The sequence below is a fragment of the Rhinopithecus roxellana genome, chromosome 14 (assembly GCF_007565055.1).
Source record: "Rhinopithecus roxellana isolate Shanxi Qingling chromosome 14, ASM756505v1, whole genome shotgun sequence".
Classification (NCBI taxonomy): domain Eukaryota; kingdom Metazoa; phylum Chordata; class Mammalia; order Primates; family Cercopithecidae; genus Rhinopithecus; species Rhinopithecus roxellana.
This window is the reverse complement of record NC_044562.1, coordinates 82,745,927-82,761,267: the sequence shown is the minus strand read 5'-3', so window position 1 is coordinate 82,761,267 and position 15,341 is coordinate 82,745,927. Positions and strand designations below refer to the sequence as shown.

At 35.4% G+C, this 15,341-nt stretch overlaps 1 protein-coding gene across 1 annotated transcript in view; it reads left to right on the top strand.

Annotated features, from left to right (window-relative positions):
* Window positions 1-365: 365 nt before the first annotated feature.
* Window positions 366-15,341, top strand: part of CSRNP3 (cysteine and serine rich nuclear protein 3) — a 115,902-nt gene continuing 100,926 nt past the window's right edge. The window contains exon 1 of the mRNA XM_010365305.1: window positions 366-614. The gene's annotated coding sequence lies outside the window, so the exon portion shown is untranslated. The remainder of the gene's footprint in view (window positions 615-15,341) is intronic.

Genomic DNA, 15,341 nt, shown 5'->3' with positions numbered 1-15,341 from the left:
AATCATTCAGTAGCGCAAGGCTCTTTAATAACATTCGTACAAAAGTACTTTCAGAAAATATGAGATAAGAAATGGCTTTTAGCAAGTTCTCCTTCCTTAAATTATTATTCAGCCTCTTATTAAACTAAAATCTAGTTAACTTATTTTGGAGCTTGCTCAAACATTTTCTATAATAATAATAATAAAAAAATCTTGTGAAGGGATTTCCATAAGTTGTGCTGCATTAGTGACTTAGAACAGCTTCCTTATCTGTTATTCCTTCCTCCTAGTAGACCTCAGATGATAAAAATATCCATAGACACAGTGAAGTCAGTGGCACGCCTGGCTCTCTCAGACAAAACTCCATGTGATCACATATAGGCAGCCTCAGTGAGGCTGATGCCGTGCAGCAAGCAGTAGGTAATGAGTCTTTGTGCAGAGTGAAGCTCTTGTTGCTGAACAATAAAGCATATGGTACAAGCAATAAAACACAGGGCTGGGAAATTTAAGAAGATTCCTCTGAACCAGGAAGAACTGTGTCTTCGGTGATGCTGACACGTATTATAAAATGATCATTTATTTTGGATCCTAATGAATAAAGAGTGCAAAGACTAAGACTACAGCTATTTGAACAGGTTGGTGATTTTATAAATTACTCCAACACTTCCTGTGTTTGACTGGATTTAAATTAGAATGGGCTGGTGTGTGTTTTCCCTTAAACAAAAACTTTGCAAGATATTTGTAGTGTATAATATTAAGGATGCACTTGAATTGACCCAATGCAATTAAATTGTCGATGTAGTCAGATGTGACAGAGAAATGTTGATATCTTATATTAAACTGAAAAGTTATTTATTCTATTTTAAAAATTTATGGGTAAGAAACAAATTCATCCAATAATTTTTAATTTCTTATGTATGCAGAAATAATATAAAAGAGAATACTACTAACAAATAGCTCATGTAAAACGTTTCAAAATTATTTTTCCAGTGTTAAAACAATCTGCATTGCAATAGTTTACATGTCTTATAAATTAGATAATATATCATTCAAAATTTGTTGATGTGTTTTAGTATACTGCAAAAGGAAGGTTTGGAATATTCAGTTATTTGAATTACAAAATTTAAAAACAAGGAAATTTTGAAATGTTAATAACACTATTAGAACAATGTATTTTATACTTTAGTAATACATATCTATATTTATTTGTTGTGTGCTTTTAATTTTTCATGTTATATTTCTTTTGAGAAATGGAAAAGATTATTGCATAAAACCTTTTATTTTATAAATACTATTCATTGATACTTAGAGAAAAACAAATTTGCTTAATTTTTAAGAAGAGATTATTTGATGATGCATATTTTTGTTGGTTTACCATTTAGAAAGATTATGCGTCTTTATGTATATTTATAAAATATGTACACACATGACCTTTTCTATGTAGAAAATAACCACTTCTTGCATTTATGAGCCATAGAGAAGTTTCTGTTTCAAATAGAGATTGTTGTGTGTAGCAATATAAGGGAAGAAATAACTAGAAAATAATAGCACAACACTGAATCTGAGTATCTTTGCCAAAGCCAGAGGAGCATTGCTGCTATATGAATCTTTAGATTTAAATACATAGTTTAACTTTGCTCTACATTTTTTTACTGCTGTATTGTTTTAAAGGCATCCTGGGACCTAAATTCTTTACAATTAATTTTTGGACACCACTTAAGATGATAGTCTCTAAGGCACTTGGGCACATTTAACATTTTCAGAATTACTATAGTGACCTCATGTATTTGTGTAGCGACTAATAAAAATTTATGCCTGTAAGATGCTGTTTAACCACAGCAGCAAAAAGAAATAGCCCATGTGCCTGATTATACGTGCAATATGTATTTGAATTTTTTAAAAAGCTGTGTTTCAAAAACAAGGGAAGTTAATGAAAATTTAAAATTGGCCTTCCACACGTATTTAAATGAAGCATTTGACTATTTGGGTTTCCTTGGTTACCATAGTCGCTGCTGACAGCTTCTTTTGGTGGGGAGGGAGTAAGCAGTGAGAATAGGACTCTAAAACAAAGCGTTAAAATCGTTTATCCATTAATAGACACGGGGGAATGTGATGCTGACAGCCCAGTAAAACCCGTGCCCACTCCCCATCGCGTATTCCTGCTCTCCCGTGATTCAGGTAGCCTGGCAGAGCCGCAGTTCCACAATTCCTTACCCAGCATTCCGTTTCAGCTGCTGGAGGACTGCCTGAGCCTTATGCAAATGAGACCAGCTTGGAGGCTTTGACTGCAGAAGCGAGAGGAGGGGGGCAGAAGGGAGTTCAAAGGTCACAGGGCTGGTGGAAAGCTGGATCGGTTGCCTGAAAAAAATGTACTGGGCTTTATGCAGCAGTGTTTTGCAGCAGTTAAATGAAGTGTGCTTTATTTCTTAGAGTGAAGATTTTACAGCGTGTGTGCCGTAGTCGTTTATAGTGCACGCAGGTATGGTGACATTTCATGATGCGCCTGATTTTTTTTCTATTAAAGACACTGATGAGCATTGGCTATTTTAATTCATCATGGCAATTGGCAGGGTGTTCCTGGTTTTCAGGATTCCCTTAACTAGTTTATGTTTTAATTTTCTTCTTCGTATTTCTCTACTTGAAACATGGGTGTTTTATTCCAATAGAATAATTTCATGTGAGAAAAAACTGGGTTTAGGCTTCTAAATAATTCCATTTCGGCGGTAAGTTCTTTATTGAAGAGAGATCTTTGAGTTGAAACATCTAGATAAATATCGAGGCTTACAACTTTTAGAGGATTTTCACAGTTTTTAAAGAAATGTATTTAAAATAAGATCTGAGTTCCTAGCCTAAGATTCTTGTGATGTATCTGGTATTAAATAATGGAGTTCTTTTGTTCATATCTCACACAATCTCATAGGGACAATTTTAATAAATATATTTTCATTCCATTTTAAGGGTTTTGGTTTTCAGAGTTTTTGTTCTATGTTTTATTGCCAAATATCTTCTCAGAGCAATAATTTCTTATATTGGGGCTAGATCCTTTAAACCCTTCTTTGATTTTTATAATTGTTATAAATTCTCTTTGGGACTTTTTGGATAATGCTATTTGAACTTAATGTGTTCAACTTCCTATGACTTTTCCTTTCAGTTAAGTCTGCATTGTAAAGTGATCCTTATAAATGTCACAGACAGGACAAAAGTCTTCTTTTCATGCACGAAATATCACACTTTTGTAAAATGTGTGATTACATCATAGGAAAGTCTGTCCTGCACCAAACAAATGTGTACTCACTTTTATTGTTCATGTTTTTTTATTTCTGTTTTTCAAACTTAATTAAAACAGTACAATCAAACTGTTTATTCCCATCATTAAAGCATTTAAGTATATCAATTCAGCAGTTACAATGTTGATTAAAAAATGTTATTTTCATTTGCGTCAACTGTGCATCTGTCTGTATTATTACAGGTTGTATGTGCATGAAAATATGTTGGAAAAGATGAAGAGGCAAAAATAGCTTTTAGCCATGAAATGACTGCTTTATGTTTTTATATTTGCATAAGATATTTAAAAATGAATTTTATGAAGCTTACATGCAAAGATCGAGTACATATTTAGTTAAACTTAATTACTTTCTTTGCCCTGAAAAGAAGGAGTTAATTTTATTACAATGATTAAGATGAGTGTTTTGGCAACAATATGTTTTACTGTAAAATAGAGGGGGCCTTGAGGAGGAACCAAAACAGGAGGATAGCTGTTTAAAACAGTGAAGGACAGTTATTTCCAGTATTTATGAAATTCACTTAGTGGTTATTCAGGGCCACATTCTCACCCTTTATCACTCTATGGGGACAGTATGACATTTATCCAGGATCCTGAGATTAATTTAGGAAAAGGAATTCATGTTTTATATGAGCTTTTAAAAAATTCAAAAACTGACATTTTCTTCTAAAGTGTTTCTCTTTTGAAACTTTCAACAATGACTTCAGGTAAAAGGGGTATTGTTTAAATTAGCTGTTTTCTTTTTATGTTGGTCAGAATATGCTGTCCTCTGGTCCAAACAATATTTATAGACTTTGCTTTTATATATATATAATATAATATAATATGTATATAATTATTTTATATATGTCTAAAACAATAAATATATATGCACACACATATGTGTAAAAATATATGTATGTTATACATATTGTTGCATATATTATGTATGCACACACACACATATATATACATATATATATATATATATTTCAGGCAGCCAAAGAAAATATTTTTAGTGGTACATCATATTTAATCCAACAATTTTTTTCTTAAAATGTTTAATTTTATATTTAATTCAGCAGTGCCTGTAGTTTGTGTCTACTAATCCCTGTGTGTGTTGTAGGCAGAGAGGGAGAAAAGAACCAAGTTTAACATTCATTTAGGTAGTCCAGTACTTTTAACTTTGTAAATGCAACTTCTATCACAGAGCATGTTCTGAATATGGAAATAAAAACAGTGCGGGCAAAGAAGGAAAGCCCATGAAGATTCTTGGAGAAAACGTGATAATAGACAAATGTGAAATAAAGAGAATTGTTGTGATTCTGTGAACCACGAGAGAGCTATATATGTCCTACAGCTAATTTGTGGCTTTGAATATCCTGGATAATTTATGTCTCTATGCAGATTCACTCAAAACTTTGAAGTCTTTTGCAATAGCTCGAGCCATGCTACTTCCATACAAATCTCAGCAGCATATACACAGTAAGTCTGTAGTCTGAATATCTAAATGTATATAGAAAAAAAATGCATTTGTATAAATACAATTCAAATCAAATTTGAGAAGTAAAAGAATAAATAGAGTAAACTAAAAACAAATCTTTGGGGATATGCACTTAGTCTACTTAAAGAGATAGTGTTATATCAGACTTCAAAGGAATCTTTGAGGATTTTTCAAAAATGAATTTCCTGCTCTTTGATTACCAGTCTGTCTTTGTCACCACTTGAAACTAGAGACCATATTGTAGGCTTGGAAAAGATTTCAGGGCAAACATGTTCTACTCAGTCTAGCAGTGTGGAACATAGTCTAAAATCTACAAATAACTGTTGTCATCTCAAAATCACATGTGTAGGTTTTAAGTTTTATTATTGCTATATTTGTTCTCCTGAACTTCTGGAGCCTATGAAATAGAAAAAAAAAAAAACTAAATTACTGAAACATGTAGAAGGAAAATGCTCAAAATAATTGAGTATTCAAAACAATCACATTTCTCTATTTTAATATAATATTTTAAAATAAACAATCAAAACAATTGTCTTTTTATTGCCTATTCTAGAATTTACATAAAATTCCATCAATTTTATTAAAAATTATAAGAACAATAAAATTATAAAATGATTTTAAAGATCTTATTAGACCTATAGTAATGCTATAGTAATACCTTGTCTAGTAGAGTTGGAAAATAATCTGCATGATATAAACTGATTTTCCAAATAGCTAAAGTTTATGACTATAAAGGCCAGTTTTTAAAAATGCTAATAGTGGTCATGAAATAAAAATATAGTACACATCATACTGCCTTGTAGAGCAAAGTGAAAGTCAGTTTAGGTTTTTTTTCATGGTATAAGAATTATTAGTCCAACCATTATATTCACTTACTGCAAAAGACAAAACTATTCCCAACTATTCTCCAACACCAAATAGCCTCTTACTATTATATACTTTTTATATATAATTTTATATGCTTTTTATAATTTTATTGTCTCTTTTAAAATGTTAATATATATTATTTTTAACATAGTTAATAATTGTCCTTTTAGAGCAATTCAAAAATCAGTTTTGAACTTTGCTTTACATTCAATTCTAAATTACTTTGACTTTCCTGGACAGAGAAAGAGAGAAACCTTCCTCCATACTTCTACTATGTACTGAACTCCTGACAGATACATACATATAGTATAGGAACATAAAAAATAAACAAAATTTATTTTTAGTTTGTCTTCTGTTCAGAATGTTGAAAATCATTTGAATTCCAAATAAATGAAAAATTTCTCTTGTTAGTACAATGAGAATCTATAATATTGAACTATCAACAGAAATTTGAACTTTATAGCAAATAGAAAAATGAGGAATATCTAACAGATATACAAATAAAAACAAAGAGACCAATTTTTTGGTTGCATTTGACTAATCATTGGTTCCATATACTTCTTGCCAATTTGGGGACTTGTGGTCCATCTCATTTTCAAATCCTGGCATTAAATTCACCACCTTTCACCACAGTGCTAGCACCACAGTGCTAGAATTTTTGGTTGTTCAGTTCTTTGTTTCCATGCAAGCTTATGAATCCACATACTCATTTAGAAATGCATTTAGTCACATGTGTTCATGCTCATGTCTTACATTCTCCCCAATCATAAATAAGGAAAGTAAGACAACTGAACCATCAACCACCATTTCTTTGAAATCTCACTAATATAACACAAAGCAGCTAATGCCATTTTAGTAGGTGTTCTCATATACTGTGAAGAACTTGATCTAAAGGAGTGTTGGTTCCATGAACCTAATATCAAAAGACTGTAAGAGGCCGGGCGCGGTGGCTCAAGCCTGTAATCCCAGCACTTTGGGAGGCCGAGACGGGCGGATCACGAGGTCAGGAGATCGAGACCATCCTGGCTAACACGGTGAAACCCCGTCTCTACTAAAAATACAAAAACTAGCCGGGCGAGGTGGCGGGCGCCTGTAGTCCCAGCTACTCGGGAGGCTGAGGCAGGAGAATGGCGTAAACCCGGGAGGCGGAGCTTGCAGTGAGCTGAGATCTGGCCACTGCACTCTAGTCCGGGCGACAGAGCGAGACTCCGCCTCAAAAAAAAAAAAAAAAAAAAAAAGAAGACTGTAAGAATGAGATCTAGTCCAGCATATTTGGAGAATAACTTCTCATTCTGGTCCTCTTTTGCACACTAGCATATTAAAAGGCCTGAGGATTCTTACTTTAACAAACCTGAGTAACTTTGTTTAATATAGTAAAACCTTATAAATTTAGGTCAATTTATGAACAATGAAAAAAACAGAAAAATGTTGTATATTGTTTTCTTGATAGGAAAAGCTTTTATTGTGTTGTATATTATGTGCGATTTCAAGCTATATCATGGAATGTGAAGAGGCTGAATAAGGGAATTGTTAAGAACTTAAGTTCAAGTCCCAGCCCCGGAGTTGTTTACACAATGTTCTCTGACATTTGCAAGCCATGTGGCCTTGACATGGTACTTGAAACCTGTAAGCCTTGTCTTCTTCATTAGCAAAGTGGTAATATTAGTCTCTATATCAAGGGATTTTTATGAAAACGGAATGACATGATACATACCTGGCACATAATAGGAATATTATAGATGATAGCTAATATTAACATTTTTCAACCCACACAAGTTGATTTCCTGGTGCTGATGAGGCAAGTTCAGCTTAAACTTATAGTTACAGAAAATCCTCATGGAACATCTTAAGTTTCAATGGATGAGGAAGAGATCTGTTTTCCAAAAATAGAAACCTACCAGGATTTTATTGGAGGTTATACTAGGTAATACTAAGCAGTTAATGGTTAGAATTTGAATGGGACAAGTAGAGAAGGCAATCAGCATGGTCATCAAGGTTCAAACTATATGTGGCTTCATAGATATGTACCTTCAATCATTCCAACTAGAAGTACAGTCTCCACAAAATCCCCAGGTATGATGTGGCAATATGTGCTTTTCTGAGCTCCCTTTTTTTTATATCCTTTAAGACTTTGCAAATTTCCATCTTTGTGCCTCTACTCTACTATTTTTCCATTCTGACTTCATGCAATTAAGGCAATAGTTATTCATCTCTGTTTCATCCAGAGTTTCTATCTCATCTATAGCCTATAAGTTTTTCAAGTATAAGGGGAGCCTGGCTCATAGAAAGTGTCCAAGAAATGTTTGCTGAGCCAATGTTATTATGGTGTATAAAGCACTTAATTCTACCTAATGACATAAAAGTGCTAATTTGTGTGAATCATGAGGTGATCATCCCTGAATATCATATTGGTGTTTAGAAATATTGAATCAATTGATTTAGTCACAACGTTTTCCAATAGAAACTTAGAAAAATATATCTACAGTTTTACTTAAAATTATTTTAATAGTAGCATACCTAGAAGTGCTTTTTGGTAAATACACATTAGTAACCAGTTCGGAGTAGATTGCAGGAATATGACTCTACTTTCGTGAAACTTGTTTAAAGGGTGAATCGGCTCTAAACAGTGAATGTCCAAGTTTCAAAAGATTGTATGACTATGGTGCAACTTATTTCTATTGTGAACAAGTTTTACATTTCCGTAGAACATTTACTGAGACTTGAAAATCCAGGGAGTTAATTTTACACTATATATATTTTTTTTTACTAATTGCTGCTTAATGCAGTGTCAGCTTCAGGCTGAACAACTATTGTTCCCTGTCCCTGCCTTCAATAATAAAAATCTATATTGTGCTTAAGGTGGTGATTTGCTTTGAAGAATGTCCAAAGTATTTTTTTCTACTTGTTGTAATTTTTTAAATCTCCTTTATTTTTTGTGCAGTATCTTTGACAGGATCCCAGTGCTTGGATGGGTAAAGTTCTAAAGCTTGCCCATATTTTATTCTGATGTCTGTTTTAGTGTACTTTATGAGGAAAATGTTTTTTTAAAGTCCCTTTTCCTTCACACTATTCAGATAATTCCTCTAAAGGAAAAGGATATCATTATCTTCAATAGCCTTTGATTTACATTGCCTCATCTGTTTTGCTATTCGATCAGAAACTTTCTAAAGGACAACGGGAAACTTTTTAAGTGCTAAGGAGAAAAAAAAAATGCTATCTTCCAGTGATGCAATAATAATAATTTTTAACTCTTTTAGATCCATGTGTTTTTTCCCTCAATGTGGTAAGTCTTGCAAATTGTCCAAGGAATTAGGCTAAGTACTATTCTTTAGTCTTAATGGCAAGCATGTAAAATAAATTTTTCATTGACTTCACTTGGTACTTTTGTTGTTAGGGAGGGAAAAATAGGCTTACACCAGGCACTTGATCAAATTTCAACAGTTTTAAAAGCCTTGTCATGTTCTTGGTTGTTTCCTCTGGTTTTGATGACTAAAACACCATCTTAAAAGTTAACCTTAGGGGCCGGGCGCGGTGGCTCACGCCTGTAATCCCAGCACTTTGGGAGGCCAAGGTGGGCGGATCACGAGGTCAGGAGACGGAGACTATCCTGGCTAACAGCGTGAAACCCCGTCTCTACTAAAAAAAATGCAAAAATTAGCCAGGCGTGGTGGCGGGTGCCTGTAGTCCCAGCTACGTGGGAGGCTGAGGCCTGAGAATGGCATGAACCCAGGAGGCAGAGCTTGCAGTGAGCGGAGATGTACCACTGCCTGGGCGACAGAGTGAGACTCTGTCTCAGAAAAAAAAACAAAAGTTAACCTTAAGGAAGAACTTTTGACTTTCAAACTAGTGTATTCCACTATACCATTTTGCCAAATGCCAAATGATGATCAATGTTTAGGGCCAAGAGGCATTCAAAAGCAAGTTCTGGCCATCTTGTATGAATACTAATTACAATGGCACACAAGTACGGGTAACATGGAACGCTTCCTGAGTACCTCCCAGCCAGAGAGAGTCATGCAGAATCTCTTTGTAATTATTAGTGAATGGAATAGCTGTCCTTCTCTTTATCAGCAAGACGTAAGTCAATTTAGCCATTGGGGTGAGGGAAGCGGGTATGAAGTCTTTGCACAGAAGTCATGGCTTTTGTCATTTGTTCTCAGGTCCTGGGGTCTGCTTTGTATCAGAGCCTATGTTTTACTAGTTATGCCCTGCCCATCCCGCCCCCACCTTTTTTTTGAGACAGAGCCTCACTCTGTCACCCAGGCTGGAGTACAGTGGCGCTATCTCGGCTCACTGCAACCTCTGCCTCCTGGGTTCAAGTGAATCTCCTGCCTCAGCCTCCCGAGTAGCTGGGATAACAAGCATGCATCAACATGCCCAGCTAATTTTTGTATTTTTAATAAAGATGGGGTTTCACCATGTTGGCCAAGCTGGTCTTGAGCTACCAACCTCAGGCAATCCGCCTGCCTCTGCCTCCCAAAGTGCTAGGATTACAGGCATGAGCCACTGCGCCTGTCCCCCTTATTTTGATAGAAGTGCAAACTGAGACCCAGAGAAATAATCTTCCTACTTAAAATTATGCCACTTGTTAGTAGCTGCTCCAGGATTCAGACTCCAAATTTATGTCCATTCATTTACTGAGCAGGCACTGGAATACCTATTCAGTTCACAAAGTGTTTTATAATCAAATGTGAGAAAAACATTGGGTTGAACAGGGATTATAACACAGTCTAATAAGTACTGATAAATGCACAGACCAGGTGGTGTGAATGCAGAGAGGCCACTTAACCACAGTGTGGTACTTGTCAAGGAATATTTTTCAGAAAAGGACTAGGTCAGCTATAAACCTTGAGCAGGTGATCTAGACTTTTGAAACTTCAGTTTCCTTTGTTAAAACTACCTTGTAGAATGTGGTGGAAGGTTACAGAGAATGGTTACAGAGCATCGGACCCATAGTAGGTGCTCACTAAAGGCTAACTGGAGTTATTATAAATGGAATGAGGCTATCTAACCACCTTTTAGGAAAGACAGGTACTGTCCAGGAAAGTGTAGAACCATTCCTGTTAAGTATTCCTCAAGCCACAAAGTTGCAGATGAGGCCAGTTTTGGGTAGTCGTTTGAGTAGTATATGGCAGCCAAGACAACAGTAAAGAAATCCCCCGGAAATGTCTCCAGCAGATGCAGTAGGTCCTTTAGCACAAATGCCAGAAGAAACTGAAGGAGCTGGAAAGAGCCCTGCCTTAGGAAGTGGGTGACCCTGATCGTAAAAGGAATGTTGGCAACAGGTTTATAAACTTCTTTTATACTTTGAAATAATGGGTTCCTGGTGAATCATCTCTCCAAGTTCTGGACACCCATCAAAGCTGGGGAAATGGTACAATCACCAGAGCAGAGGTTTTTATCCTGGGAGTCTATAATACATGGCATGCATTTCTGCTATGTGCACTTTTTTTCTGGGGAAAGTGTTCATTTCTTAATCAAATTCACAAACTGCAAATCATCAAACTGCAGAAGTGTGATCCACCGCATATAAAGTAACTCAGTTCTTTAATTCAAGGTCACAAACAGTTCTGGCATAAAAGCATTCATAAATAATTTGGGAACCCCACAATTATTATTTCTCCAACAAAAATATTTATTAGCCAGGAGTGCTCCCAGGGTTCTTGGCTTAAGCAGACACCTGGACAAGTGAAGTACATTTGGCCAACTTGTGCTTCTCACATTGGCAAGCCACCAGCAGCATTTTTCACATTGGTGATGCCCCATGGAAACGCCTTGTGGGATTTTACCTTGTAAAATCTTTGCCAGATTCCTCTTGTTTTGGCGGCAGATATGCTAATTTCTTGCCAAATGGTTTTAGGCAGAAATGACTCTAGTATTGTAGAAATATATGTCTTTTTTTTTTCTTTTAGAAAAATGCATAACTATTCTCAGAATGTATGAAGTGATAAATGTTCAAGGCACTTTTTGCTTAGCCAGTGGTAATTGTTTGAATGACCTAAAAGTCATGCCTTCCAACAAACAATTACATTCAATATGGCTTTCAAAGGAGCATTCCCCCAACATGCATGTGCACTTTTTTAAAAATTAAAAATATTATGCATTGTAGTTACCATCTGTGATTTGCTGGAAAAGACCCCAGTGGGAGGAAGCATAGTATAGATGTATTGACTTCTAATCCTGGCTTGCTAAGAAACTTTGACAAAGTAGTTAATCTCTCTGCAACTTGGTTTCTTTAACTGTAAAATGAGGGTAACATGGCCAAGATTGTTGTAAAGATTCAGTAAGATAAAGATTGTAAAGTAGCTGGCACATAGTAGTTCTATTTAAGTCCTCTTCCTCTTCCCATATCTCTTTACATAATAGTCTCCTGGCTTGTACTTCCCCTGGTCTTCATGTTTCATGCTAGGAAAACACACACACACACACACACACACAAAGTATGACAAATCAATGACATTAAATTAAACCTTGGGAACAAATAATAGAACAAATTAAATGAACACAAGCATATACAATTGCTACAGGAAAGGGGTCCCTATCCAGACTCCAAGAGAGGGTTCTTGGATCTCACAGAAGGAAGAATTCAGGGAGAGTCCACAGTGCAAAGCAAAAGAAAGTAAAGTGGTGAAAGAACAGCTACTCATAGACAGAGTAGGGCGTTCCCGAAAGTAAGAGGAGGAACGTGTCCACCTTAGTTACAATGCTTGTATAAATAGGATGAAAAAAAGGTCATGGGGAGATGTGCTCTGCTACAAGGGTTTGAGATAAAGGATTAATTTTCTTAATTACTATATTTTGCATGAATCAATGTTATTATCTTTAAAGCCAAATTAGGAATGCTTTTGTTCTTAAGATATCTCAGGATATTAGGACACTCCCAAGTCTGAGTCTACTTAGTAAACATTATCAATCTGTTTCCTTAACTGTAAATACCCAGAAGCTAGGGATACCTAGCTTTCTGGGAATGCAGCTCAGCAAGTCCCAGCCTCATTTTTCTAGCCCTCACTCAAGATGGGGTCGCTCTGGTTTGAACCCCTCTGACACAACTTCTGTGCTGGGTTTGTAGCACCCTTAAGGAAAGCAGCTGAGGCTAGGAAAACAAAGAGGTAGGTAGTAGCAAAGAGAGGGTCTTCTAAATGACATCTGGAATTTATTTCCACTATGGGTGATGTCAGGGAAATGTGATGTCACTATATAGTACTCAGCTTTGAAGAGGTGGCATTTTTCTTCTTCTATCCCAACTCTACGGGCTGCTGTGCAAAGAATATGAGAGTGCAATGAGTAAGAAGAAAAAGAAAAGGAAGGAAGAGAATTTGTTTAAAGATTGAACAACAAAAATCTTATAGAACTGAGTCAAAAGCCTGGAAAAAATTCAGAGTTGCTCTGATTTTATGAAACCTACTAAAGAAATTGTTTCTTTTAGAAGGGCACTGCTTAAAATGATGATTAGTTTATCTAGTAAAGAGTTTAGACCAGGGATGTCCAATCTTTTGGCTTCCATGGGCTACATTAGAAGAAGAATTGTCTTGTGCCACACATAAAATATACTAACACTAAGATAGATGATGAGCTAAAACAAAAAACAAACTCATAATATTTTAAGAAAGTTTACAAATTTGTGTTTGGCCACATTCAAAGCTGTCCTGGGCCACATTGCAGCCTGTGGATCACGGGTTGGACAAGCTTGGTTTAGACTATATTCAGTGTTTGATTAACATAATAGTATAAGGACAGAAGATTATAGATTATTCAAAATCATGGTTTTTAAAAATTGGAAATGAAAAGGATTCAATTTAAACTAACAGTTAAACATTTATTCAGAGATTTAAGAACATTTGGTTAATTAAAGCTATTTCTCGAAATTATAAAAGCATCATAGCATGATTTTTTTTTTAACTGAGCTCTCTTTTCTTGAATATTGTAACAAAACCTATATACCATCAATTGAGCCACTGTCCTCTTCATCGTCTATCTTGCCCAGTAGATTATCTGGTTGATAATTTGACATTGTGAATATTCTTATTTTTGCCAGCTAAACTCTTCCTAACCTCTATCACAGATGAGCCGCTCACAGGTATTATCATCAGCTTATTTACAATGTCTCTCACTTCACCATTTGAATTTGGTGAAGCAATCAGAAGAAACACCAAAATTACGTTCCTTTCTGAGTAAAGCTAAAGAAGAAAAGCTTCTTTTCCTATGCAACTCAATCCAGACACTGGTGTTTCCTGGGCCCTCAGCCCATTGCTGATTGAAGCCAGCACCCTTACCTTATTAAGTTCATTGGAATAGAACTTTATCATAGTTTCTTAGTGTTTTGTGCTTGCTGGAAGAATTTACTGGAAGAATGCGAAGTAGATTATTTTGCACTTTCACAAATCACAGAAAATCCTTCCTCTCATGCCACCTTGTAATGCAAGTTGTGTAACATGCCCGTTGATCTAAAATCTTCCACCGTTGCCAAATTATAAAGGTGGAAGAATCTTTGTTAATGATCCTTGCAGTTAAAAGTTACTCTCACTTTGCTTAAATAAAAAATCAGCAATGCAAAGGATAAACCCAATCTCCCAAGTAAAAGTGAACAGAGGGGCTCTTGATGCCTCCTATTGTTCCTGATAGAATACCCACTAAGGCTCATGCACTACACAATGTGATGAAATAAAGATCCTGCAGATCAAATGAACCCAGAATTCACAGCTCACCTTCCTTTCCTTTTCCTGCCAGGAAAGAAATAACATCTTATGAAAGCGAACATCCCATTACCATATAAGAAAATTCTTGCCATGCCAGAGTTACTTCCTGTCAAGTTCATTTCTTCCTACATCAGTGATAGGCAGGCCTGTGCTTACTCTGTAAACCATCACTCAGCACTCAAACTTTTTCAGATTGGTAAATTCATGATTCACCCTAATGACTTTCATGTTTTATTTACTGGGTTTCAAAGGCAGGAATTTTCATGTATGTGGTTCCAGTCTAAATGGATTTTCCTATTTAGATGTTTTAGTTGATTGCACAGTCATTTCCTTTCTCATCAAGAGCACGAATGAGGGCTGTCAGATTAACAAAAAACAATAAAAAAGTAGATTTCTCAGTTAAGTTTGAATTTCAGATAAATTTTAGTGTAAGTGTGTCCCAAATGTCATTTTTTAATCTGAAATTTAAATTTAACTAGGCATCCTATATTTTTATTTACTAAATCTGACAACCTTAAGAGGTTGTTCTACAAATCATGTTACCTGCTCCTCAGACATGGGGATGTATGGTGTTCTTAAGACATGTTTTCTGTAGTCAATTCCTTATGATAGATAACAGAAAGGAAATAGGGGTAAAATATAAGAAGAAAAAAGGATTAAACATTAGATGAATATCAGTGGGATAGTAAGAACTCAGTGAGTTATCTATGAAAACCGTGGAATTTTTAGACTGTCAAAAGAAAGTAAAATGAACAAGATTTCAAGATATACCCAAAGGTTCACTTCAGTCATTCTTCCACAGGCATTAAAATATATGTTTTTATCCATCCTCTTGATTTGACATTTTTAGTCAAATCCTCCTAACATGCTTCTGGTTTCTGATATTTTTCCCTTTGAACTCACCATTAGCTTTGCCTTCCCAATAAGACAGAGATATATTAAATGAAACAATTGCCTTATAATCACAGAAAATCTAGTGTTGTTTCTTTATGAGTTATTTTTTGCAGAGAGAGAGGAAACATTTATACTTTTC